This window comes from Bos taurus, chromosome 24 (genome assembly GCF_002263795.3).
Source record: "Bos taurus isolate L1 Dominette 01449 registration number 42190680 breed Hereford chromosome 24, ARS-UCD2.0, whole genome shotgun sequence".
Lineage (NCBI taxonomy): Eukaryota > Metazoa > Chordata > Mammalia > Artiodactyla > Bovidae > Bos > Bos taurus.
Genome location: NC_037351.1, coordinates 32,047,774 through 32,074,501, shown reverse-complemented (window position 1 = coordinate 32,074,501; position 26,728 = coordinate 32,047,774). Strand labels below are relative to the sequence as shown.

Here is a 26,728-nt window from a genome sequence, read left to right as displayed (position 1 = left end):
GTGGTCATGTATGGATGTGAGAGTTGAACTGTGAAGAAGGCTGAGCACTGAAGAATTGATGCTTTTGAACTGTGTGTTGGAGAAGCCTCTTGAGAGTCCCCTTGGACTGCAAGGAGATCCAACCAGTCCATTCTGAAGGAGATCAGCCCTGGGATTTCTTTGGAAGGAATGATGCTAAAGCTGAAACTCCAGTACTTTGGCCACCTCATGCGAAGAGTTGACTCATTGGAAAAGACTCTGATGCTGGCAGGGATTGGGGGCAGGAAGAGAAGGGGACAACAGAGGATGAGATGGCTGGATGGCATCACTAACTCGATGGACATGAGTCTGGGTGAACTCCGGGAGTTGGTGATGGACAGGGAGGCCTGGCGTGCTGTGATTCATGGGGTCACAAAGAGTCGGACACGACTGAGCGACTGAACTGAACTGAACTTAACAGATCCAGTTCATGAACATGTTGGTAATAGTGTGATGTCCTGAGAAACCTCCAGAATGTCCAAGTCCCTTTGGACTATATAATGATGAATGTCCTGGGGAGTTAAGAGTTAACAAGGCCTGGGGGATGGCACCTGTATATTGCCACCCATACAAGTATGAATTGCTTCTGATCCTTCTTTTTGATAGGGATGGATAAGAAGAGCTATCCAGCTTCCTAGTTATGGCTGTGCTGAAGTGAAGTGAAGTGAAAGTTGCTCAGTCGTGTCCGACTCTTTGCGACCCCACGGACTATACAGTTCATGGAATTCTCCAGGCCATAATACGGGAGTGGGTTGCCATTTCCTTCTTGAGGGTATCTTCCCAACCCAGGGATCGAACCTGGGTCTCTTGCATAGCCGGCGGATTGCCGAAGGTTGTGTTCAAGATACCACATCAGCCACAGTGGCTGCAATCGAGACTTTTGCTTAGTTAAGTCTGCGGTAATCTGTGTGCTGGAGCAGCTCCATACTGGCCTATGAGAGCCAACTGTTACATTTTCAGGAGCCTTGTGAGTTGGTTGTCGAGCCTATGGTGGGAATATTATACCATGGGAATTGGCAGAGGCAACAAAGCAAGCCTCCTGCAACCTCTTGGGCTGTGGACCACTTACCAGCACACCACTGGTGATAGTCAACTGTCATCCACCATGATCAGTACAGTTTCTGTAGGGTTCTGTAAGGGTTTACAGTGGTAGGTAAATCAAATGTGGACATCATGGCTATCACCTTTCCTGCATTCTTTAGAATTTTGATGATGGCACAAAATCCTTTTTGCCATCCCCCTTGGGATATGATTTTGTTTTTTATTTACTATCCTGGGTGGCGGGGGGGTGGGTGGGCAGTGGGGGTGTTTCAGAGGCTTCCACTTGACTTTCCCCACTTCAAGGGCCCTTATTCCAAAGATCAAAAACTTGATGTAAGAGTTCTGTCATTTATCAGGTGTGCCCATTCCAGTTACATATTTGGATAAGGGAAAGAATCAATGGATATGTCAGACCCAATGGACTCGTATTGGGCTGGACCTGGGTCATGTCTGGACTCCATATTCTTCAGTTATAATGGAGGGCAGAATGGTGCTTTGGGTCTCTGGGAATCAAAGTCAACTCAGACCCTGGAACTAGCAACCCTTGTAAGTTCTCATTCTCCCACTGGATAGTTAAGTAAGTAAATGGCTGTAGGTCACTTTGGGGGAAACACTGGGAGAGTTATTATTGAATACACTTGCTGTGGAATCCCAGTGTTGTTTTTTGTGTGGGGATCTGAGTTCTCCTTCAGTTGTTCTGGAAACAAGAACTGGCTCAGGTCCAGAAACCTGGCAAGCAATCATGACTTTTTTACTTGGGCAGCTGCCTGCAGACTCTTGATCATCCATTCTTGATTTCTTTTAGTTGGGTAATTTGTGCAATGCCTCACTGGCTGCTCATCAATCTTGCCCCCAGGAACATCGTGTTCTATTTACCATCTCCATAGCTCTCCCGGTGCCCCTGGCTGCTACTCTGACCTTGATTTCATTGTGATAATTGTGCTCACCTTGCTTCAGATGAAGAGATGCTGCCCCTAGACCTCTATTATTTCAAGATTCTGGGGCTTTCAGTGGGCTCAGTTCTGTTGTTGTGTTTCCTCCTCTCAGCCTTGGCCACAGAGCGGAGCCACCACTAAGCTTCTCACCATGCCAGTGCTCTCTCCGGAGTGCGTTCCTTCTCTGTTTGGAATAAGGGTGTCCTCGGGGCCCTCCGGGTGGTAGTAGGCTTTTACCTAGTAAATACCTTCTAGCATCCACTTCTCTGAGCCTTGAGATCGCGTTCTAGACTATCTGCCCTAGCAAGTTTTTTTTCCCTTCGATATTTATCTGGCTGCATGGCGTCTTAGTTGCAGCATGTGGGATCTTCGTTGTGCCCTGTGAGTTTTTTCTTTGCAGTGCACTGACTCAGTTGCAGTGCCGGGATTCCAGAGTGTGCAGGCTCCAGCAGTTGTAGCACGTGGGCTTAGTTGCTAAGTGGCATGTGGTGTCCTAGTTCTCCAACCAGGGATCGAACCTGTGATCCCCGAATTTGCCAGGCAGATTTCTAACCACTAAAACACCAGGGAAGTCCCTGTCAGAGCAGCTTTGATACGTCTAATTCACTGGACTAGTCACAAGGATCATCATATTTTTTCAGCTTTTAAAAGCCATCCCCGCAGCTGGGTATCTGCCTAGATTTGCATATAATGGGAAAGCATTCCATGCTGATTTTACTTGTATCCTTTACCCAAACTACGGTCCAAGCCCCCACCCCCTAGCATCCATTCCGTCATGGGCCCTCCCCATTCTTATCAGCACATCTTGGCCAGGTCTTGCAGCTCCTTTGGCGGATGGTTCACACTGTCCATTAACTGATCCAGCACGTCCAAGTCAGGAGGTGCTAAGATTTAACCCTATGTGTCTTGTCTTAGGAGGGGCAGTGGGAGCAATATGGTCTTTTAAGACACGGCATCAGTCAGAGTCCAATCAGGAGGCAGCAATCTCACAAGAAAGTTGAAGAGAAAAATTTTAATCTAAAGAATTATTAATTAGTAAAAGATAGCTAACTACAAAAAAGCATAAAAGAGGCCTCCAAGGATATAGAAACAGCACTTGCGGAAAGCAGCTGCTATGGCTAGGACTGGGGAAAAGGGGCTGACAGAGGATGAGATGGTTGGATGGCATCACCGATTCAATGGATGTGAGTTTGAGCAAACTCCAGGAGATAATGAAGGACAGGGAAGCCTGGCGTGCTGTGCAGTCCATGGGGTCGCAAAGAATTGGACACGGCTAAGTGCCTGAACAACAACAACGACAACAAATAAGGAAGGAACTAAGGACTGAAGGAGAAGAGGCTTTCCCTCTGTCCCACAAGGCTGAGATCCAGACCTTCTCGGAGAGGGCATGACTGCCATGGGAACACGCAGCATGCTGGCAGTGGAGAAGCTTGCTAGAAGGCACAGCTGGTGCTGGTCCGCAGGAAGCAGCCCCCTAGGTGGGGAAGATGACTGCTGGAGGGCGCAGGGATAAGGCTGGAGGTGGTCCCCGAGGGCTGGTGAGGCACCACTGGGCCGCCTGTATCCTGATGTATTGGCAGTCAGGCCAAAGGCAAATGGCACCATGAAACTAGCATGAGGAGCCCCTTCCTACGGTTGTGACCTTGTAGTGGCACTCCAGTGGCCTCTGTTGACAGAGAAACGGCTTCACTTGAGAAGGAACACATGCTTACAAGGTCTGGCCCCAGGGTCACAAGGATGAGTGCTCTTTGAAAGACCAGCTTCAAAGTTGGCTGGCATCTGGGAACTTGGGTTTGGGGAAGCTCTCATCATTCCCAGCTTTAAGTGTTAGTCACTCTGATTCTTTGCGACCCCCATGGACTGTAGCCCATCAGGCTCCTCGGTCCATGGAATTCTCCAGGTAAGAATACTGGAGTGGGTAGCCATTCCCTTCTCCAGGGGATCTTTCTGACCCAGGGATCGAACCCAAGTCTCTTGCATTGCAGGCAGATTCTTTACCACCTGAGCCACCAGAAAAGCTCTTAGCTTTAAGAAGAGTGGTTCATGGTGCCTACATTGTATAAACAATGTACTTGCCTTCCTTCTGGGAATCTGAAATGTTGATGTGTGTCAGGCAGACGCTGCCTACATGATCAGCCACCAGTAAAAACTCTGGGTCCTGAGACTCTGATGAGGTTCCTGGGTTAGTAACGTTTTACGTATGTTGTCACACTTGTTGCTGGGAGATTTAGGTGCGTTCTTTGTGACGTCTCTGGGAAAGGATCCTTGGGAGCTTGTACCTGGCTTCCCGTGGACTTCATGTTCCTTTTCCCCTTGCTGGTTTTGCTTTATATCCTTGTGCTGTAATGAAGCATAACTATGAGTATGACAATATGCTGACCCTTTGAGTCCTCCTGGAGAATCATCAAACTGGGTGGTGGCTTTGGGTAGCTCTTCAAGCAAGCTGGGGGGCATTATCTCTAACAAAGGGGAGGGGGCCTCTACTATAGGCAAAGAGGGTTCAGGAGAATCTGGGAGCTAAAAATTCTCATATGCATCACTCAGATACACCCACTCCAAGTCTCAAGGTCCAGCACTTCACCTATTAGGGCCCTGATCTCAGCAAAGGAAACTTTCCAGAAGGAAAATTTTACTCTCTCTAAAGCTCTGCTACACTCTGTTCCTGTCTACTGCCTGTAAGAGATCAACATTTCTTTAAATGTTGCCTAGAAGGCCCTTGTGTTCCCACAGGTTTGCTTGAATTGTTGAATAATCATCCTGAAAGAAAGTGAAATTGTTAGTCACTCAGTCGTGTCTGACTCTTTGTGACCCCATGGACTGTAGTCTACCAGGCTTCTCTGTCTACAGATTCTCCAGGCAAGAATACTGGAGTGGGTTGCTATTTCTTTCTCCAGGGGATCTTCCCAACCCAGGGATTGATCCCTGGTCTCCCCCATTGCAGGCAGACTCTTTACTTACTGAGCCACCAGGGAAGACCTACTTTCTTCAATAAATCAAGGGCCCGCAGCAATGGCTACTCAATTCTTTGTATCTAACACATCTCTCATACTTCTCGAGAGCCAGAGAGATTGCACCAGTGAATACACTGTATAAGGACAATCAAAACGGAGTCGATATTCTCAGAGAGCTCTTTACAGTGGAGCTGGGAGACCGCTGAGGAGCTCTGGCTTATGCACATCTCAGCCCGAATGGAATATGAACTTTGACCATTTCTTAACATGAATCCACCTGCAATGCAGGAGACATGGTTTCAATCCCTGGGCTGGAAAGATCCCCTGGAGAAGGAATGGCAACCCACTGGGGTATTCTTCCCTGGGAAATTGCGTGGGGTCTCAAAAGAGTCAGACATGACTGAGCGACTAACACTACCAAACACTGTCTTAACATAGGTATCAAGAACATCTGTCCAATGTTCCAGAAATGTAAGCTCCTTAAAGACCCTTATCCTAAAATAGCTTGTTCAGTCTACCCCTTAAGGACAGATATTTCCTTTCTTGTGTTAGCAAGGGTGGCAATCATACATCAACGTGAATCAGTCATAATTATATGTATACAATTATGAGGGGTTGTAATTCTTAAACAACCTTGTGGCTCTTACCTTTATATATCCTTGACTCTTTTTCTTCCCTGGAACACTCGTAATCTGTGTCTCAAATCTGTGTCTCCTGAATTTAAATTCTTTTTTTTAAATGTTTTATTTATTTTTCATTGGAGGATAATTGCTTTACCATATTGTATTGGTTTCTGCCAGAGATCAACATGAATCAGTCACAGGTGTATATATGTTCCCTCCCTCTTGAACCTCCCTCCCACCTCCCACCCCATCCCATCCCTCTAAGTTGTCACAGAACATCGGATTTGAGCTTCTGGTGTCATACAGCAAATTCCCACTGGCTATCTCTTTTGTACATGGTAACATATATTTTCAATGCTACTCTCTCAACTAAATTGCAGTTCTTAAGATCCCAAATAAAATTATTTGTTCTTTGCAGCCGTAATATTGACTGTGAGCTGACAGCATCCACTGTGTGCGTGCGCTGAGTCACTTCGTGTCCAGCACTTTGCGACCTCATGGACTGTAGCCCGCCATGCAGCCCTGTCCATGGGATTCTCCAGGCAAGAATAGTGGAGTGGGTTGCCATGCCCTCCTCCAGGGGATATTCTCCACCCCGGGGAACCCACATCTTTTATGCCTCCTGGATTGGCAGGTGGGTTCTTTACCACTGAGCGACCTGGGAAACCCTTCCACTGCCGCTAGTGAGAGTTAATTGCGCCACTGCAGGAAACTGGGGCCTGTTTCTTCTCCCCCAACCGCTGGGTGGGGTTCTCATTCTCATCCCTTGGGTTAATCCAGTTGTTCTGTCTTCAACATCCCTATTATTACTATGATGACCACAGTTTAATTATACACGTATAATACTTTTTTGAGCTTATCCTGTGACTGCACATAAAGGAGCTCCTTTATTTCTGATGCCATCCTGGTGGCAGAGTTGCTATTATCTCTGTTCTCAAATGAGGAAATGAAGCTTCCGGGGTGTGACTAGCCTAGGTCAGATTTTGCTGAGTGACAGAGTCAGGGAGTAAATCCAGATTTTTCTGACTCCAAGTCCCCTCTTTCTTTTCTACCACATTGTTCTGCTTCTCCAACGAATTGGGCATTTTAGGTCCTATAGTAGGTGAGGAATTTGCTTGGTTTGCATTTTGTTATTCAGATTCTTATGACCACCTTAGTATTGATATGACTTGTGGCCATCCCTGTAGATACTTTTGACCTAAAAGAATCAAGTGTATATAAGAGTGGTGCTTGTCAACACTTAACACACCAACAAGTCCCTTGGGGATCTTAAATGTTAAAATGCGTATTCTGTTTCGGGGGTCTGTATTTCTGACAAACTGATACTCCTAGTTCTCTGCCACACAGAACAACTAGGCTCTTAGTAGTCCTTGAGGGATTAAAGTAAGTAAAATGTAGGAATATGGATGTATCTTCATCTTCAATTTTTCAATCTGGAAAAATGGAAAACATTTCTCCATGTCAGTTCAACCCACAAATACTCCTGCTTTAAAAAAGTAACACAAATAAAGCTGCAAAACTGATTAGAATTTAGCCAGCCGTAAGATAAAAATAATGATTTCTAACAGCACTGTTTTGGGATTTGATTGGTGAAGCTCGTAGATAAGTCATATAGATATCTGTCCTATAACAAATTGTCTTTCCAGTTTTGCAAGGACAAGTCAGAAGACAGATTTTGACCAATCCATGGAGACTGGAGTCAGTGATCTTGGGGGATTATAGCTATAGTGGGTGATGTTTACAAGCTTCAAATTATTAATAGTAGTCTACTTGGGAACTATCTGGGAGTCTGTGAAAACCTTGAAAATGTCTCAAAAGGACTTGCTGAACTCCTGTCCCCCTACACATCCAACCATTTTCCAGTTGTGTTGCTAAGCTCTGCCATCGGTCAGCCAAGAGCTGGTCTGCTCTCCAGTCCTGCCCTTCCTCCTGGCAGGTGCCTGGCTGCATGGCCGACGTTTGGCTCCTGCTTGTCCTTGGGCTCTCTTTGGGTTGCAGGATCAGGACAGGGGGCTGGGGATAGGAGCAGGGCACGGCCACCTAGAGATCATTCTCAGGGTCAAAAACTAGACCAAAGACCACAAAAATCTAAGGTGCTATGTGATGATTTGGGGGTTGGCTTCTTAATGCTGGGACATTTGGTGGCCTTAGCTCAAATTCCACAAAGCTTCCCTTTGACTTTTTGCAGGAGAAAAAAAAAAAGGTAAGAAAAGAAAAGTGTTAGTTGCTTAGCCACATCCGACTCTTTGGGACCCCATGGACTATAGCCTGGGGTCCTCTATATCCTCTGTCCATGGCATTTTCCAGGCAAGAATACTGGAGTGGGTTGCCATTCCCTTCTCCAGGGGATTTTCCTGACCCAGGAATTGAACCAATGTCTCTTATGTCTCCTGCATTGGATTCTTTGCCTCTTGAGCCACCAGGGAAAGCCCAAACCAAAAGGCAATTCAATTCAATCTCCCCTCCTCCCACTCTTTGTACCAAACCACACAGCCAGCCTCTTGTGGAGTCCTTTTCTTGGCTGCCTTGATACTCACGTGACAAAATATTTCCACTTGAAATTTTGAGAGTTTCACCTGCTCCCTTACTTTTCATTTAAATGGCACCACAGAGGTTTGGGCTAGAGGTATTTTTCCCCTAGTCAAAATGGCCTTTTCCCATCAAGAAGCAAAGCTCCAAGGCTGACAAGTCAATGTATTTATTTATTTGTCTACCCATCCATCCATTTATTTATTTATTTGCTGTATAAGGTAATAGCTTATGGTACTTACCCAGAGCCAGCTGTTTGCAGGATGCGGAGAGCAGGTGGTCTGGGAGGCCTCTGATGAATTGCAAAAGACACTCACCAGCTGCCGACACTGTGTGTAATGAGCAAACCTGCAAAAATCTTTATTTTCAATTGGATTGTACCTTTAAGTAAGCAAGGGAGACAGCCAGTATAACTACAGACCATGACCAACAACCCACATAAACAGTGTGCAAACACAAGTGATTAATGTACCAGTATTTCAAAACATCTAAAGCTAATGAGTCAGATTTACTAGGGTGCACAAAAGAGGGGGGGAGGTGGTGGGGGAGGAGGGAACAACTTAATGGGCCTTAATGGCCTTGAGCAGAAGCCCAAGAATTCTCCTGCCTTCCGTCCATGGTGCCATCATGCTGCTAAACAAACATCCTGCCAGCCCACGAAGGCCATTTTCCTTCTGGCCCCTGGGGAGATGGGGGGAGTTTCCAGTTTTAGGATAGAAGGAGGGGAGCTAGCCAGTGACCACTACACCCTCCAGTGATCTCTGATGATATGCGGGGATAATGGGTTACAAAGACAGACATTAATAAGGTAAGAAAAGAGGGGGGAGGTTTATTAATTTTTCAAGTAAGTTAGCAGGCCCCAGGGCATGGTAAAAGTGTAAAGAATCTGGTGAGCGATGAGGGTCTGGACTGATTAATGCAAGTCAGCTGTCCTCAGAGGGCCATAGCAATAATGATGAGATTATGGAAGAACCTACTGAAGACAAATGAGATGCGTGTGGAATAAAAGCGAAGTGTCCTAGTTCCTCTTTTGGAGTGCATGGTGGATTTTTATGAAGGCAGAACAGAGGTACGAATGACAGCCAGAGGAGGTGCCAGACCCGGCGATGGGCTTGCTCTGCTCCAGTGCTTCAAGCCTGGGGACTTCCAGAATCCTAGGCTTGCCTGGTAAAGGGCTGAGAAGGATGCACATCCCAGGAAAACTCTCTCTCCACAGGCAGGGGGAGCAGAGTTCAAGGCCGCTAGGCCGTCCCCGCAGCCTGTCACCTGGTCTGCATTTACTGCCCACACAGCCCCCTCCTTTCCTGCTACTGTTTCCTCCAGGCTGGGCCAGGGGCTGGGCTTCCTCTGTGGGTCAGATGTGCTAAGTCATTTCTGCTGTGTCCTTCTCTGTGCGACCCCGTGGACTTTAGACCGCCAGGCTCCTCTGTCCATGGAATTTTCCAGGCAAGAATACTGGAGTGGGTTGCCGTGCCCTCCTCCAGGGGATCTTCCTGTCCCAGGGATCGAACCACATTTCTAACATCTCCTGCATTGGCAGGCGGGTTCTTTATTACCCACCACCACTATCGCCACCAGTCTTAACCTGCTTCTGCTGCTGACCAATGAGTTTGGAGCTGGAGAAAAGGAAATCAGAACTGATTTCTTTTCCTTCTGGAAAGTGCTCCCTAGATAACCTGTTTGTCCGTTCTCTGCACTTGTTGTCTTGCTTGTGTACCTAAGACACCTTCCTGGGATGCCTCTTAGTCTGTGTCATTCAATGGACGTGAAGGGAGGGGAGGCAGCATCTCTGGTGAGCCCTTGCCTACACTCAAGTGCAGAAGATTGATGGTGGTCATCCTTGAATTTCCAAGTGCAGAGTTATTTGAGGGTCCTGCTCTAAAGGCAGTTCCAGGTCCCAGCCTCCAGAGAGTTTGGAGTAGGTTCCAGGAATCTGCCTTTCTAACAAGTACTTCACAAGTGGTTCTATGCTCGTGGTCCTCAGACAAGAGTTTGATAAACCCAATCAAAGGAAACAAGATTAACTAAATGTTGCCTCAGATAGGTTCTTCTGGATGTCAAAGTGCCAAAATGTACTGTGAATGATTCAATCCTTTCTGTTGGTTCACTAAGACTTGAGGGAAAAGGCAACCCCACCCCCAACACACACATCTTAAATCATTTTTACCCTTAGTGTGAGCCCAGTTTTCAGCTTTTGATGCTTTCTAATTGTGGTGCTGGAAAAGACTCTTGAGAGTCCGTTGGATAGCAAGGAGATCAGACCAGTCAATCCTAAGGGAAATCAACCCTGAATATTCACTGGAAGGACTAACACTGAAGCTGAAGCTCCAATACTTTAGCCACCTGGTACAAAGAGCCAACTCATTAGAAAAGACCCTGATGCTGGGAAATATTGAAGGCAAAAGGAGAAAGGGGTGACAGAAGATGAGATGGTTAGATAGCATCATCGACTCAATGGACATGAATTTGAGCAAACTCTGGGAGATAGTGAAGGACAGGGAAGTCTGACATGCTGCAGTCCATGGAGTCGAAAAGAGTCAGACACACCTTATTGACTGAACAACAACAATTTTTCAGGTTAGAGCAGGTTGATCAGAGTGGTGGTATTTAGTTCAAAAGGAGGAAACAGAGCAGCATAAAACAGCCTGGAAAAGCAAGGACTGTCAGTGGAGGTTAAGAGAAGGGGATGAACAGGTGGTGGGTGAAGCCAGTGGTTCTCAACATTTTATTTTCTAGCAAAGCATTTCTTTTCAAATGAAATCTAAATGGAAACCCTAGTAGAAAAAGTCAATTAGATGATAATTTATTAATAAACGTTTGCTTTGTTATAAGTTTATAACAATTATCTTTACAAAATCAGTAAATTATAAAAATGAAGTTATTTGAATGAAGTCAAAATTAACCATTGGAAGTTATGCATAACAGTTACAGCCTTAGATCAGCTTCTGGATCAATAGATTTACTGAGATAAATAGTTGCAAATTATGAGTTTCTTGACAGCTGGCTCTGCAGTTTTGGGAGACATCCTTAATCAGATTGATCTGGATCCTTGCATGAAGAGTAGCAGAAAATTTATATTTTAAAGTTGGATCACTGATGCTATTTAGTAAGTGCTCAAATCCTCTCATGGAAAAGTCACTCAAAAAAGCAATGATGACATTAAAACAAGCCCTATGATGGTTTACTGTGCACCAGCACAAATCCCCAAGCAGACACAGCCACCCTCACTCGGATTTAATTGGGCTCTTCACCCGTGTGCTTTAATTGTGTACTTTTGTACAATTTAAATGAATAGTCATGCACAGGCCTAATTTATAAAAATACCAGTGCAGCTCTAAAGTGTTCCTACTCAATGACACAGTTCCTTGAAATTCTAGGAGGATCTTTATTTCCAAATCTGCACAAAACACTTTACTTGGTTGGCACAAATTCACAGCATTAAATAACATTAAATCTTCTAAGTTTGAAAATGTACAATTTACATTGAATTTATGTGAAAATGTAACATAGTACATATTTATGTGTATTACATGTATGTAATGCATACATATTACATGCATGTACATTTAAGTGTAATGTGCATTTGATTTACATTAAAAATGTGTACATTTTGGGGGGTGGAGGCAGAGAATATGAGATGGGTGTCATACATTTGAAATTCGTATTTAAATAATAGGACTACCATAGATATGTGTAGAATATTTGGAGCCTCTCTGAGGAACAGGGGATTTGAAAGTCACACCCTGGGTCAAGACTTTGCTTAAGACAGACCCAGTGTTTGAGGGGGAGGTGAACAGGAGGGACTGGACATTGGGAAATGTCTCAGAGCATCTTTGACAGGCATTGGATTTTTCTTCCTTCCAAATAGCTGTGTAAGAAACTATAATTAGGGAAAAAAATTATTGTTGTTGTTGAGTTTCTAAACCGTGTCCAACTCTTTGCAACCCCGTGAACTGTAGCCTACCAGACTCCTCTGTCCATGGAATTTCCCAGGCAAGAATACTGGAGTGAGTTGCCATTCCCTTCTCCAGGGAATCTTCCTGACCCAGGGATTGAGCCCAGCTCTTCTGCATTGCAGGTGGCTTCTTTACCACTGAGCCACCAGGGTAGCCTCAGGGAAGGAAGTAAATTGCAAGAAGTAAATGAGGGAAGGAGGAGCTGTAAAGAGAAAAAAGAAGAGAAGGAAAGTGGGTGAGTTGTGATGATTTAGAGATGCCTGGATGAAGAAGCTTGTTTTAGCATGCATAAAGATGGAAAAAAAGGGGGACCCTGGAAACTTCTGGAAGAATGTGAGAAAAGCAAAAGGGAAGAATATGGGCTAGAGAGGAGGAACAGAAACCAGAGAGGGCTCTGGAAGGATGTAAATTTCAAGGACGCGTGGAAAGGCCTTTAAGGAAACAAGCCACGAAGTTTGTGCTGGCGCTGGAGCCTCCTTTCGTTTCTTAGCAAGGGCGATGGTGCTCAGAGGACGCTGTCCTGGAAATCCGTGGCTCCCAGCCGCCCTGCACTTCACGCAGATTTGAGCTCTGTCCTCTGGCAAGCCTTGTCCTCTTGGGAGCTCTGTCCTCTCGCGTGCATTGTTTCCCTCCGTGGCTCCCTGCGGTCTCTCATCCTTTCTTGGCTCTCTCCCACTTAGCCCACCACGGCCTGGCTGCCCAAGGAGAACAGGCTTTCATTTTCCCCAGGTTTACACTGTGCACACTGACAACCCCGCTTCCTGCCACCCGAGTGGCCCCTCTCCAGCTCCCAGCACCTCTTATCTCTATGGTAACAGAAGACATGGCGATCATCCGATCATCTGGAATTTGCTTCAGAGAGTTGGTCTGCACAGGCAGGCATTCCTGGAGTAGCTTGTCCTTTTACAATTAACCAACTGGCCTGGGGAGAAGAGCTGCCCCCAACAGAATGGCAGACAACGGCCTCCGGATGTGGGCACTTGGCATGTTGATGCTGAATGTCTCCATAAAAATATGATGTAATTAACAGACCTCGGCAGCTGGACAAATCAGCACCTCTCGTTGATTTTCTATGTCTCCTATTTACTTTCAGTTTTTGAACTGTCTGCCATGACAGGAAATCAAAGAATTCTAATGGTGTACTTGAGGGCCATGGTGCTGGGTCAGCATTTCCTTGAGAAATCCGGACACTATTCAGTTTATTATCACTCAAGCGTCCCCTTTTACTCCTAAATTAAGGCTGTCCTCCAAAAAGGCTAAGAAATAGCAGTTTATTTTGGGAATATTAAAAAAAGTCAGTGTACTATTTAACTCTGAGAGGAGTGTTTAAAAAAAAAAAGTAGACTCAAAGTAATATTAGATGGATCTGTTTACTCCTTCAGGCTTGTGATGAGGTTGGCAAAGACATTTGGGTAGAGAGGCAGAAGTGCTATAGTCGTTCTCCCCAAGTTTCATGCCTTTGCAAAAGTTACCTGGTGGAACCAAAAAGAGGAGCCTTCTTCCAAGTTTTTTCAGTGACTGAAATTAAGAAAAATAATTCTCCCCATATGTGCTTACTTAGGAACATTGTACGATACTGGATTGGTCCCTTCATTTTCTCACTGTGCTTCCTGCTCAGGCAGGTGAAGTCAGAATCTGGGATTAACTTCACTTTGGATTCCTTAAAACTCTGGAGAAAATAGGCAGAAAGCTGAGGCTGTGACAGAGAAATGGGTCTCCATCTGGAGTCTGCTAGCTCCACATTTCTTTTTACGAAATGCCTCAGGCTCCACTGGTAGTGTTTTCCTTCAGACTCACTTGCATTGGCAGAGTTCATGTCTTTGTTTTATACCCTAAAGATGAATTTTCTTGGTCTTTTTACTGACTCAAGTCATGTAACCCTTTCATAAATAATTAGGAAACTGGAGAAAAGCAGAAAATTGCTCATAATTCTCCCACTCAAGCACACTAGCTATTATTATTTTCGAGCAAATACTTTGGGTCATTTTGAAATGTCAGGTTTTGATATGATTCTCAGGATAATGTACAAACGACTTTGTGTTTTGTTCTTGCACTGAATGTATGTCAAAGCATTCCACCTATTATTGTGAGCTCCAGTAACTATCTTCTTAATTGCTGCCTGAGCAACTGGAGCATTTGAGCCCTTCACATTGATTTTCCATGTATCCTGTGGAAGTCGAGACACCATATTTATTTAATTATTTCTGTATTTCAGGACAATAGATTGAATCCATTTTTCACTGTAATAGATGCCACAGTAAACCTCTTTATACATGAGATTTTTCCATAAATAAAACAATGTCTTTAGGATAAATTCCCAGAAATTACTGGGTCAAAGTACATGAATATTTTATGACTCAATATTTCCTGTTGCCCTTCAAAACTATTACGTGAGTTTGTATTAATCACCTAAAATATTTGAGGAATCATGCTGTATCAGGGTCTTTTATCCACTAAATAGACAGTACCAAGAGTGCTTTATAAGTACAGGTTGATGATGCTAGCAAATATCTCGGAGATAAACGTTTTGGACTTGAAAGATGTTCCCCTAACCATGGTGTTTAACACACAGAAATGACTTCATTACATTTTTTTTTTTCTTCTACATGTGCCATAAAGTATGAATTCCTTGCCTGGCTATAATGTTCTATCTCATCAAGCCTCATAAAGTGAATTACTGTCACACCCCCTCAGCTTGGCAATGAATTTTGAAGATACTATGGATTTCTTTTCCATCTTACACAGAATTTGGAAGGGTATCCCCTTGCTGGGAATAATGTCTTTGGAAAATAAGAAAATGCCGAGTGGAAAGAAAGTACATTTTCTGGGAAAAGAATAAGAACCTAGAGAGATGGAGTGAGAATTGTACCACAGAGTCCCCACAGCAGATGTTTTGGGTGTTGAAACTCCCACCAGAACAGCTGCAGAAATGTAGAATCACATCTGGGTGTGTGACGCGGCTGCGTCATTACCTACTGACAGCACAACAGCCAGATGCTTCCAGTTCATTTTAAGGACCAAGCTTCAGGTCTGAACCTGCGAATGTCTCTACTTCCCAACTGACGACTTATCAATTGCCCGGGAAGCTCATGAAGACGGGGCCTCCTGGGCACCTTCGAGATGGATCTTCTTGGTCACAGCAGGCAGGGGCAAAGCACAGCTGCTGTGGGCCCAGACCCACAGCTCTAGTCTGCTGCGTGGCTCGAGAATAAAGCCATCAAAATCTTTTACACGATGGTGGCTGCGTGACTTGTCACGGGTGTATGAGGCTTCTGAGGCCTTTTTCTCTCTTATTTCCCCTGTAATTCATCCAGTCCTTTCTCTCTCTCTCTTTCTTTCTCCCTCTGCCCTCCTTTCCCAATCTCCCAAATATAAGTTTCTTTCCCGGGCAGTTGAATGTGTAACTGGATAATCAATATGGTAGCAAATGATTCTTAAGACTCTGGGATGAATACTATGGTTTTTGAGAGCACAGCTATTTTCTTGTGTCATTTCTCTCATCTTATACTGACTGTTACTATGAAAGTTGAGTGAAAGTGGCTTCAAGTGACAGGCCTCCTCTAGATCGAAGCCCTTAGCAGCCTTTCCCCTTCCCTGATTAGATACTAAGTGTATAGGGCAGCTCCCAGGCCCCAGCGGGGAAATCATTCAATTTATAGACTTCAGCCCCAGGAAAGACAGGTTATTCAGTGCATAAATCTTAGCCCTTAAGCTGTTCAAGGGACAGGATTCTCTCAGGAGTAGCCTGTCCACCCCACACCATGATAAGGGGAAACCGAAAAGACACAGTTGGTGAAACGTGGAGACTCATGTGTTGAACTTAACATTGACAAGCACCCTAAGAAACAAATAACCGTGAAAGATATGGAATTTCTAAAACAAAAGACCAAAAAAACAGTGGAAAGTATCTTCCATTCTTTGAAGACATTCACATCCATGAAAATGCTTCATCTCACTTAGCTTTCACATTTCTACAGTTATATTCTTGTAGAAATCTTGCACTTATTGTTAGAAACATTTTTATTATGCCAAAGAGGCAAAACCTTTCACATGGGGCTGGCCACTGATTGAGGCCAAGGAGCTTGTCCCCCAGGACTTGAGGCTTGGGTCCATCTCTGGGTACATTTGGTATCCTCTGCAGTACTCAACCATCTGGGGAGAGCCATAAAATATAACAGAACCATAAAAGTGGATAAGAGCCACCAAAGAGTTTTCTAGAAAAAGAAATAAGGAGAGAACAGTCAAAGAAAGTCATAGTTGGATCCTGGTCTTTAAAAGAAGTAATAATATTTGTTGTTATTCAGTCTCGAAATTGTGTCTGACCCTTTGCGACCCCAGGGACTGCAGCACGCCAGGCTTCCCTGTCCTTCACTCTTTCCCAGGAGTTTGCTCAGACTCATGTCCGTTGAGTCGGTGATGCCATCCAACCATCTCATCCTCTGTTGCCACCTTCTCCTCCTGTCCTCAATCTCTCCTGTGTTTACAATGTTTATAGTTATTAAGTCATCTAATCCGCATAAAAATCTTATGAGATGGGTCCTATTATTATTATCCAGTCTACACAGGAGGAAATGGAAGCTCATAGAGGTGAAATAACTTGCCCAGAATTTCATAGTGGAATCCAGCTTTGGGTTCCATGAGCTTAACACTGTGCTCTAGGGTCTCTTGTTTTACTGCCTTTCTTACTGTCCTGTTCTGGGCCAGGGCCTAGCAGGATGAGGCTAGCTCCAGAACACTGGTCTTCTGGTAGCAAGGGTCATCAAATGTGAGTGACTGACTATGTTGAGCAAAAGTAATCCTAGAGTGGAAGGAAAAGATAAGGTGGATGTTGTTCATATCCATCAGGATCTGTGGTGGGTATTATCTCCTACTGAAGTGCTTCATTCAGTAATAATAATCCAAGATAAAGGTGTATTTATTGAGGTGTACCAATGGCTCAAGGAGGGAAAGAGAAGAAGGCAATGTATATCCTGTCTTTAAGGCACTTATAATCTGGTGAGAAGATGAGCAGAGATATACTGAGGATTAAATAGTGTCCCAGATGATGTAAGCAGAGCCCTGAAGACTCATGTACCATGTGGGATGCTAAAGGTGTGAGTGCTTTGAAATTTCATGGGCAGAGTCAACCTTTCGGTCAGTGCAGTGTGGGAAAGTACGCGGAGCAGGGTAGGAGGGGGATCCAGACTGTGTTTGGAAAGATGCAAAGGACTCCAAACATAGAGGAAAAGAGAGCCATTGCTTTCCAGGTGATGCCAGTGGTTAAAAAAAGAAAGCCCATCTGCCAATGCAGGAGATACAGGAGACTAAGATTAGATACCTGGGTTGGGATGATCCCCTCGAGTAGGAAATAGAAACCCACTCCAGTACTACCTGGAAAATTCCACAGACAGAGGAGCCTGGTGGGCTATAGTCCATGGGGTCGTAAAGCGCAGGACACGACAGCATACATTCACGAGAACCATTGCAGGAATTTGGAATTCTGAGAAAAAGGGTGAAGATAAGAAAGGATGTTTTGCTTGGAGAGCAGCCCTTTTGAGTAGAATGTGAGGCAAATGAGGCTGAAAAGAAAACTGGAGTCAGATTACAGAAAATCTTGGTTACCTTAGTCCAGGAAAGTGGAAACGATGACACTGCTGATCCACTGGGGCACTGTTTTAGTAAGTGGGCTTCCAAACACCCAGCCAAGACTGTGTGGACCTGAAGGATTGGAGCCTGATTTTTAGGGCAACTTAGAAACCCTCTGTTTTGTTTTTTACAACCTAGAACTTTTACTAATGATATAGAATGTTGTCTTATATACTTATCATGGGCTGATAAAAGTCTCTTCAGCTACCTTTCAACTCAAAGGGAGCAACAAAAATGGATGCACCCAAGGATGCCATGTGATGACCATAACCATAGAAATACCTGTTCAAGAAGTTACCAGACAAGGTCTGCACTATAGATTTATTAAAATCAGAAGATGGAACATGAAAGAGGAAATTTGACAAGGTGTGATTCAAGGCACATGCTGAAAATTCAGTGGAGTGACCACTGTGGCATGAAGAGGCAGCCTATGACTAGAGCCTGAAATGTTGAAAAATGGCACCTGATCTATGGGGGAAGCCAACTTCCATGGTGGAAGACTTCTGTCCATGTAGCAGCTGCAACTCTTATGGCAGAAAGTGAAGAGGAACTAAAAAGCCTCTTGATGAAAGTAAAAGTGGAGAGTGAAAAAGTTGGCTTAAAGCTCAACATTCAGAAAACGAAGGTCATGGCATCTGGTCCCACAACTTCATGGGAAATAGATGGGGAAACAGTGGAAACTGTGTCAGACTTTATTTTTCTGGGCTCCAAAAATCACTGCAGATGGTGACTGCAGCCATGAAATTAAAAGACGCTTACTCCTTGAAACGAAAGTTATGACCAACCTAGATAGCATATTCAAAAGCAGAGACATTTCTTTGCCAACAAAGGTCCGTCTAGTCAAGGCTATGGTTTTTCCTGTGTTCATGTATGGATGTGAGAGTTGGAGTGTGAAGAAGGCTGAGTGCCGAAGAATTGATGCTTTTGAACTGTGGTGTTGGAGAAGACTCTTGAGGGTCCCTTGGACTGCAAGAAGATCCAACCATTCCATTCTGAAGGAGATCAGCCCTGGGATTTCTTTGGAAGGAATGATGCTGAAGCTGAAACTCCAGTACTTTGGCCACCTCATGCGAAGAGTTGACTCATTGGAAAAGACTCTGATGCTGGGAGGGATTGGGGGCAAGAAGAGAAGGGGACGACAGAGGATGAGATGGCTGGATGGCATCACTGACTCGATGGACGTGAGTCTCAGTGAACTCCGGGAATTGGTGATAGACAGGGAGGCCTGGCGTGCTTCGATTAATGGGGTCGCAAAGAGTCGGACACGACTGAGCGACTGATCTGATCTGATCTGAGTTCAGAGCTGGGGTGGGCCATATGGTTTATCTAGCCCAACTCCTTTCCCCTAATCATCTCAAGAAACCTCTTGATGCCCAGTCAGGCTATGTGATCTGCTTGAGATTGTTCTCATTTGATCTCTTGAGAGCTTCTTGGGGGCTTGTAGTCTATGATCTCCCTTAGAGGCGAATCTTCTCAAGACTAAGGCATGGATACCATTCTTCAGGGCGTCCTATCTTCACTGCCTCATGGTGTGAAGTATTGTCAGGTACAGTTACCCACTGGTTTGTGGTTACAGGGACCAAATACTATTGAAAAGGGTTGAGGTCCAGTTGAAGAAGTGAGACTTAGGTCCGGGATCTCTGTGTCTGCACATAGGGCTGTGTACAGCTGCCTGGCTCCAGGGAGCACCAACACCGGGGTCGGATGTGGATAGTGTTCCCTGCAGTTGGGAAATGCGGCGTTGGATCATAGCCATCTCGTGGGTTTTTTTTTTTTTTTGCAGACTCTCTGGAAGTCAGCACATTTCCCTAGTTCCAATGTTATTTTTCTCTTAGTCTAAGCTAGAATCTTTCCTACATAATCTAAAATACAATTTATTTCTGCTTGATTCCCCAAAGTTCATCTTTCATTTCTAGCAAAAGAACACCTGTGTTCTTTTTGTGAGCTGTCGGCCTGGGTCTCCTCGCTTGTTTTTGAGCTTCAATTGACATCTCCCTGATGGGAATAGCAGACCACCTAACCTGCCTCTTGAGAAACCTATATGCAGGTCAGGAAGCAACAGTTAGAACTGGACATGGAACAACAGACTGGTTCCAAATAGGAAAAAGAGTATGTCAAAGCTGTATATTGTCACCCAGCGTATTTAACTTGTAGGCAGAGTACATCATGAGAAATGCTGGGCTGGAAGAAGAACAAGCTGGAATCAAGATTGCCGGGAGAAATATCGATAACCTCAGATATGCAGATGATACCACACTTATGGCAGAAAGTGAAGAGGAACTAAAAAGCCTCTTGATGAAAGTGAAAGTGGGGAGTGAAAAAGTTGGCTTAAAGCTCAACATTCAGAAAACTAAGCTCATGGCATCTGGTCCCATCAATTCATGGGAAATAGATGGGGAAACAGCGGAAACTGTGTCAGACTTTATTTTTTGGGGCTCCAAAATCACTGCAGATGGTGATTGCAGCCATGAAATTAAAAGACGCTTACTCCTTGGAAGGAAAGTTATGTCCAACCTAGACAGCATATTCAAAAGCAGGGACATTACTTTGCCAACAAAGGTTCGTCTAGTCAAGGCTATGGTTTTTCCTGTGGTCATGTATGGATGTGAGAGTTGGAGTGTGAAGAAGGCTGAGCGCCGAAGAATTGATGCTTTTGAAGTGTGGTGTTGGAGAAGACTCTTGAGAGTCCCTTGGACTGCAAGGAGATCCAAACAGTCCATTCTGAAGGAGATCAGCCCTGGGTATTCTTTGGAAGGAATGATGCTAAAGCTGAAACTCCAGTACTTTGGCCACCTCATGCGAAGAGTTGACTCATTGGAAAAGACTCTGATGCTGGGAGGGATTGGGGGCAGGAAGAGAAGGGGACGACAGAGGATGAGATGGCTGGATGGCATCACTGACTCAATGGACATGAGTTTGGGTGAACTCTGGGAGTTGGTGATGGACAGGGAGGTCTGGCGTGCTGCAATTCATGGGGTCGCAGAGTTGGACACGACTGGGTGACTGAACTGAACTGATTATTTATTCAAACCTTCTTTCCTCCCTACCCATTCTCCCTTCTCTCTCTCTCTGTCTCTCTCCCATATACCTCCTCCTATATATTCATCTATATAGCATTATTTTTTTATATTTGCTAAAGTATGCAAACATAGTTTTTAAAAAATCAATGCCACACAAAAATCTTAAAATCAAAAATAGTATCGATCTAGGTCTGATACTCCTTACCTGCTATTCTCTCTATATCCATTGGCAACTATTTCTAGGTCTTTTCTTATGTACTCACATATTTCTAAAGTTTGCTAAAACTGTTAATTCTTGATTTTTCTAAATTAGACGTTACCTGTTTACTTCATGTTATGGTAGTAAATGGAGAAGGAAGTGGCAACTCACTCCAGTATTCTTGCCTGGAGAATACCCTGGACAGAGGCACCTGGTGTGCTACAGTCTGTGGCGTCCAAAGAATTGGACAGGACTTAGCGACTCAACCAGCATCACCACTGCCATGGCATGAAGCTTTTCTCCAAGACAGGGTGGGACCTGGGACCCAGGACCTTTGCTGCAATCTTGCACCTGGACAAACATCTCCTGGAGCAACAAAATACAAAGAAACTATAAGGGACTAAAAATAACTGCATGCATTGGGGCAAATTATGGACAACAAGATCCAAAGAGACCAAAAAACCCAACTGCTACTTCCAAAAAGCCAGAAGCAAAAGCTGGGTCCCGCACGTGCTCCCTGCACACAACATCACCAAGAGGGTGGGCAAGGCATCTAAGTCTCCTTTCTGGCCCAACCCCAGGACCCACTCCGTGTAAGAAATGAGCTCGCTCCCACTTGGGGAGAAAGTAAGGGGACTTGTTGCTTATTTTCACTCCACTCTGCTAAAGCAGGGGCCCTGGGAAAGCCTAGCCTGAATTTCTTTGGCCTTATCAATTTCTATTGATTGTGGAAGACCAAGAGCCTTGGTTATGGTAACAGACTCAGTGGCAGAAGTGATAGTTGGGTTTTTTGTATCTTACTTATAATTTTCCCCACCTGCTCATACATACAGTTATTTTTAGTCCCTTATAGTTTCTTTGTATTTTGTTGCTTGAGGAGACTTTTGTTCAGGTACAAGCATTTTAAGTGAAGGGTCCCAGGTTCCAACCTTTCTTATAACCTCCAACCTTCTTCCCTGGCCCTTGCCCCAATTAATGCCACATATTTGTTGCACACAAGTTTAGCCTCCAGTCAGCATTTACCTTATTGTGGCCATGTAAATATTGCTTACTACTGAGGCAAATAAGTGTTATACAGTATTGCTGCTAAGTCACTTCAGTCGTGTCCGACTCTGTGCGACCCCATAGACAGCAGCCCACCAGGCTCCCCCGTCCCTGGGATTCTCCAGGCAAGAACGCTGGAGTGGGTTGCCATTTCCTTCTCCAATGCATGAAAGTGAGAAGTGAAAGGGAAGTCGCTCAGTCGTGTCCGACTCTCAGCGACCCCATGGACTACAGCCTTCCAGGCTCCTCTGTCCATGGGATTTTCCAGGCAGGAGTACTGGAGTGGGATGCCATTGCCTTCTCTGGTTATACAGTATTACTTTTAGTTTATGGTACAACTTTTCCTCCAGACATTGATAATTACCTGGCATTGTTTTGGGAGATTTCAAAAATAGTAGTGAACAAAGAAAAGTTCCTGTTTACAAAGAATGTATGTTAGAGTGGAAGGTGGGAAACAGATAAATACAAATATTTAATATGTTGAATATTTTCTATTTCGGTTACTATGTATTTAACTCCTCAGACTCTCCTTTCACACTCTGATTCTTCTTTTATTGTAGTCTATCTTGTTTCATGAACACAGTATTTTCTCAAATGAAATGACCGTAGGGTTTTTTTCTTTTCTTATAGTTTTTCCTCTGTTCTGTCTACTGTGTCTTTGTCTCCTTCGCTCCTTAAAAATGTTTATTTGTTCAGTTCTCTTTTTTTCATTTTTGAGAACTTCTTCCAGTGTTTGGTAATCTTTGAATGTCCATTTATGGTTAAGAACTGATGCAGTAAGAAACCAACGGGAAATTCTGTGTGTGAAGGGAGCTGGTTCCTTCGTAAGTATTGTTGGTAGATGAGCTGGCCTGACATAGGACATTTCAAGTGGAATCTCTCTGGACCTTTTCTCTAGGGCTAGACAGTTTCTTTGGAGAATTATATTTTATCTTCCTGCCTGGGAGGTATATACCCAGACACTAATGTTCTGGGAACAAAGACAGGAAGGGTTGCTTGGAAAACAGGCTTTCATCTAAGTGCCTCCTTCTTGGCCTAGCACCTGGCTCCCCATCTGCTATGCCTGTTGTGACTGAGTCTGGAGATCCTCTGGTTCCAGTTCTCTAAAGAATACATTCCTGCCTTCCTGGCAGGGATGGATCCAGGCTAAATTTCCCCATTTGGTGGGGAAAGAGACGTATATATCCTGCATATGCAGACTTTCAGTCAGCACCTCAGCCCCTGCTGCCTAGGAAGGTGCAGTGTCCACATGCCCAGTTTTCCAGAGTTCTCTGCACATTGTCGGGTTCTAGCTTTTTCCACTGGCCGAGGAAGTGGCCATTTTCCTATTCCTTTTTATTCCCCCCAAATGTCGACGATTCTCATGTGCTGCATTTATCTCCCCAATTCTTTTTTTTGGTGTATGTGTTAGTTGCTCAGTCATGTCTGACTCTTTGCAGTACCATGGATTGTAGCCCTCCAGGCTCCTTTGTCCATAGAATTCTCCAGACAAGAATACTGGAGTGGGTTGCCATGCCCTTCTTCAGGGAATCTTCTCGACCCAGGAATTAAATCTGGGTATCCTGCATTGCAGTCAGATTCTTTACCAGCTGAGCCACCATCTTTTTAATTTTTTCACTGTCATTTTGTTCAGGTTTTGGAAGGAAGAAGAGATAAATGTGTGGACTCTACTTAGCATATTTGACCAAACTTTCCTTCTTTTTACCTAAACTTCAGAAATCACACAGATATCATAGGGGATTTTAGGCACAGGGAGTACAGTAGATTATAGTTCACATTTAGTTTACAGTAAACAAAAATTTTCTTTATGTCGTGGAGGGCCTCCCATAGGAAGCAGCCTGCCAGTGGCATCCGGCCTGGCAGATGGGTCTACTGGCCTCTAGGATCCTCCGCTGTACCTGGCTTGCACACGGCCAGGCAGAGACACTGCAGGTGATTGTCCCCTGTGAGCAGCTGAGAAACGTCAGGCAGAGGGGCCTGGGAGACACTGCTTGGATGACTCTTGTGTAATTAATTGAGGTCTGGAGCAGTAAAATTCCTATTTATCCATGATGCTCATACTCTAAGCTGTCCTGTCATGTTTATTAAAGGGAGAAATAAAGATTTAAACCTGGGTTTCATTTCATGGAAATCTTGTCAAACAGGAAAGGCATTTTATATATGCTTTTTCCTCTTATCTGTTTGATTCACCTTGAGACAAGACTATTACTCATGAAACAGATGTTACTTATAATATTGAAGAACAAAATAACCATTATAAAAATCGATGCCCCCCCCCCCAAAAAAAACCCTTACTAATAAACCCACTTTTTTCTTAATCAGGGGGAGCAAACTTTGCTTTGAGTGAGTGAATTTCAAAGATTCCTAAGAGATTTATTAGGAATTGATTTGTGACTGCAATGTATTTTTTTAATCTCTGCAATATTCATTAAATGTTGTTGTTATGTTACGAAAAATACAGTGGCATCAACAGAGAACTGCAAACAAGGCTTAGATGCACTTCTGTTTCTTTTTGGGCAAAGCTTGGTAAGCCTGTGGCTGCTCCCTGAGATATGAAGGTTCTTGTTACAGGTTGAGTGGTGTCCCCTCCAATTTCATACATCGAAAACCTAACCTTCAGTACCTCAGAATGTAACTGTGTTTAGAAATGGGGCCTAGAAAGAGGTGGTTGAGGTTAAATAAGGTCATATGGGTGGGCCCAAATGCAATCTTCCTGGAGTCCTTATAAGGAGAGGAAATTTGGATGCACAGAGACACCAGGGATGTGGGCACACAGGAAAAAGGCCTTGTGAGGACACAGAAATAAGGCAGCCATCTGCAAGCCAAGGAGAGATGCCTCAGGAGATACGAGACCTGCTGACATCCTGAGCTTGGCCTGCTGGCCTCCAGAACTGTGAGAAAATGAATTTCTATTGCTAAAGCCCCTCAGGCTATTTTGTTATGGCAACCCTAGCAAACTAGCACAGTTCCTAAACCTGTCTTCTACCATATTTGCTTTAAAATCTGGATATAACAAGAAGAGCATAGAAATGCTAGGAATTAGACACTCCTGACAACCAGCTTTTGATAACTAATAGCTGAAAAACCAGGTATTAGATCACAGTGGAGAAATGTACCACACATAGTACCACTTTGGGAGCATTACCTGTGAGCTGAGGGTCTAAGCTGCTGTGTTGGGCTGGGCTTTGGCTTCCACAGTGGAAACTTGGAGCCTCAGACCCTCGTTGGAGCCCCCTTAGGGTTGGTTCTCACGTGGATCGAGCCATGTCTCTGGACCTGCAGAGGAGAAGAAGAAGCCTGCAGCCTGTGGGCTTGATTGAAATGGGATAGAAAGAGTAGATGGAGGGTTTTTCCTGGTGGTGGGGGTGTCTGATGGAAACAGACTCAAGGTGCGTTCTCCTTCCCTTCACTCAGTCGGCAGGAAGAGAAGCATCTGGATGTTGGAATGTTACAATGGACAGCTTGAGAAGTGGCCTCTCACTGAAATCTTGAATTGGCAGGGCCTTCCTGGTGGTTCAGATGGCAAACAATCTGCCTGGACCCCCGGGTTTTGTCCCTGGGTCAGGAAGATCCCCTGGAGGAGGGAATGGCTACCCACTCCAGCATTCTTGCCTGGAGAATTCCATGGACCAAGGAACCTGTGGGCTACATACAGTCCATGGGATCACAAACAGCTGGTTGTGAGGGACACTTCTGCTTTTTTCCCACCAGGAGGACACCTGGGTGATCTTCTGTAATTCAGGCTGAGAAGGAAAAGAAGAAAACATGACATTCATCTCTCTAGATACTGTGCATGCTATGCGTGTTTAATCGCTTCAGTAGTGTCCGACTCTGTGTGACCCCATGGATTGTAGCCTGGCAGGCTCCTCTATCCATGGGGATTCTCCAGGCAAGAATACTGGAGTGGATTGCCATGCCCTCCTCCAGGGGATCTTCCTGCCTCTAGATATCAGAAGTGCTCATATTTGGTCAGTCACTGGGATGAGGAAAGAACCAGGCACTGGCCTGGTTTTCAGCCCCAAGTCTCATGGTTGCATGTTGTCACAATCCATCAGAAGCCAGCAAAGGAAGCCAAGACTTCATGCTCACGCTGTGCTCACCATCAGAGAGGTTGCTGTGTCCTTGTTACCCTAGTACTCATGTTGACCAAGATCCCAGATCCAGGCAGGGAACAACAAAGAAAAATATAATTTAGGGGAGGGGAAAGAGAGAATCAAAGAAGAAAGGAGGGAGGGAGGGAAGGAGAAATGGAGATTGAGAGACATGGAGACACAGAGAAACACACAAAGACAGAAAGGGAGACAGAGAACAAGTAGAGAGACCTAGACAATCACAGGGAAAGCAAGTCACCTTGTTAGACCTTAGATTCCAGGAGATTTTCATGGATCCCTGATTTGATCTGCTCTCTTGGCTGCCTCTGATCCCATTTAAACCCCATTGGAGTCTCCTGTTTTGAAGAAGCCCAGGGATGTTTGCATTTGTGATGTGTTTTCCAAAGGATACCCTGTGACTTCACTGAAGTGGAACGAGAGGAATGTGGGCAACAAGTTAATATTTTGAGATTTTATTTAAATGGGCAGTTATGTCTGAGATTCATTCATGTAAGGTGCACATCTCACTTAGGCAGGAGAATCGAATGAAGAGTGGAAATCTTGGGAAGGCCAGCAAGAACAGGGGAAAGGAATGTTCATTCTTCCTAAATGTGTCTTTATTGTAAGACTGCTGCTTTTTTTCCCGATGCTTGTTAAATACTGTATTTATGCTGTGTGTTTGTATACAGTGGGATT

At 44.6% G+C, this 26,728-nt stretch overlaps 2 long non-coding RNA genes across 2 annotated transcripts; both read right to left on the bottom strand.

Annotated features, from left to right (window-relative positions):
* Positions 1-3,018: 3,018 nt before the first annotated feature.
* Positions 3,019-8,522, bottom strand: LOC132343768 (uncharacterized). The gene is made up of 3 exons (XR_009492712.1): positions 8,340-8,522; positions 5,593-7,001; positions 3,019-4,334 (listed from the first exon to the last, which is right to left on the bottom strand). It is a non-coding gene; the product is annotated as an uncharacterized lncRNA (long non-coding RNA).
* A 7,535-nt stretch (positions 8,523-16,057) lies between these two features.
* LOC112444180 (uncharacterized) lies at positions 16,058-26,403 on the bottom strand. The gene is made up of 3 exons (XR_003032420.2): positions 26,292-26,403; positions 25,087-25,217; positions 16,058-16,267 (listed from the first exon to the last, which is right to left on the bottom strand). It is a non-coding gene; the product is annotated as an uncharacterized lncRNA (long non-coding RNA).
* Between the last annotated feature and the right edge of the window lie 325 nt (positions 26,404-26,728).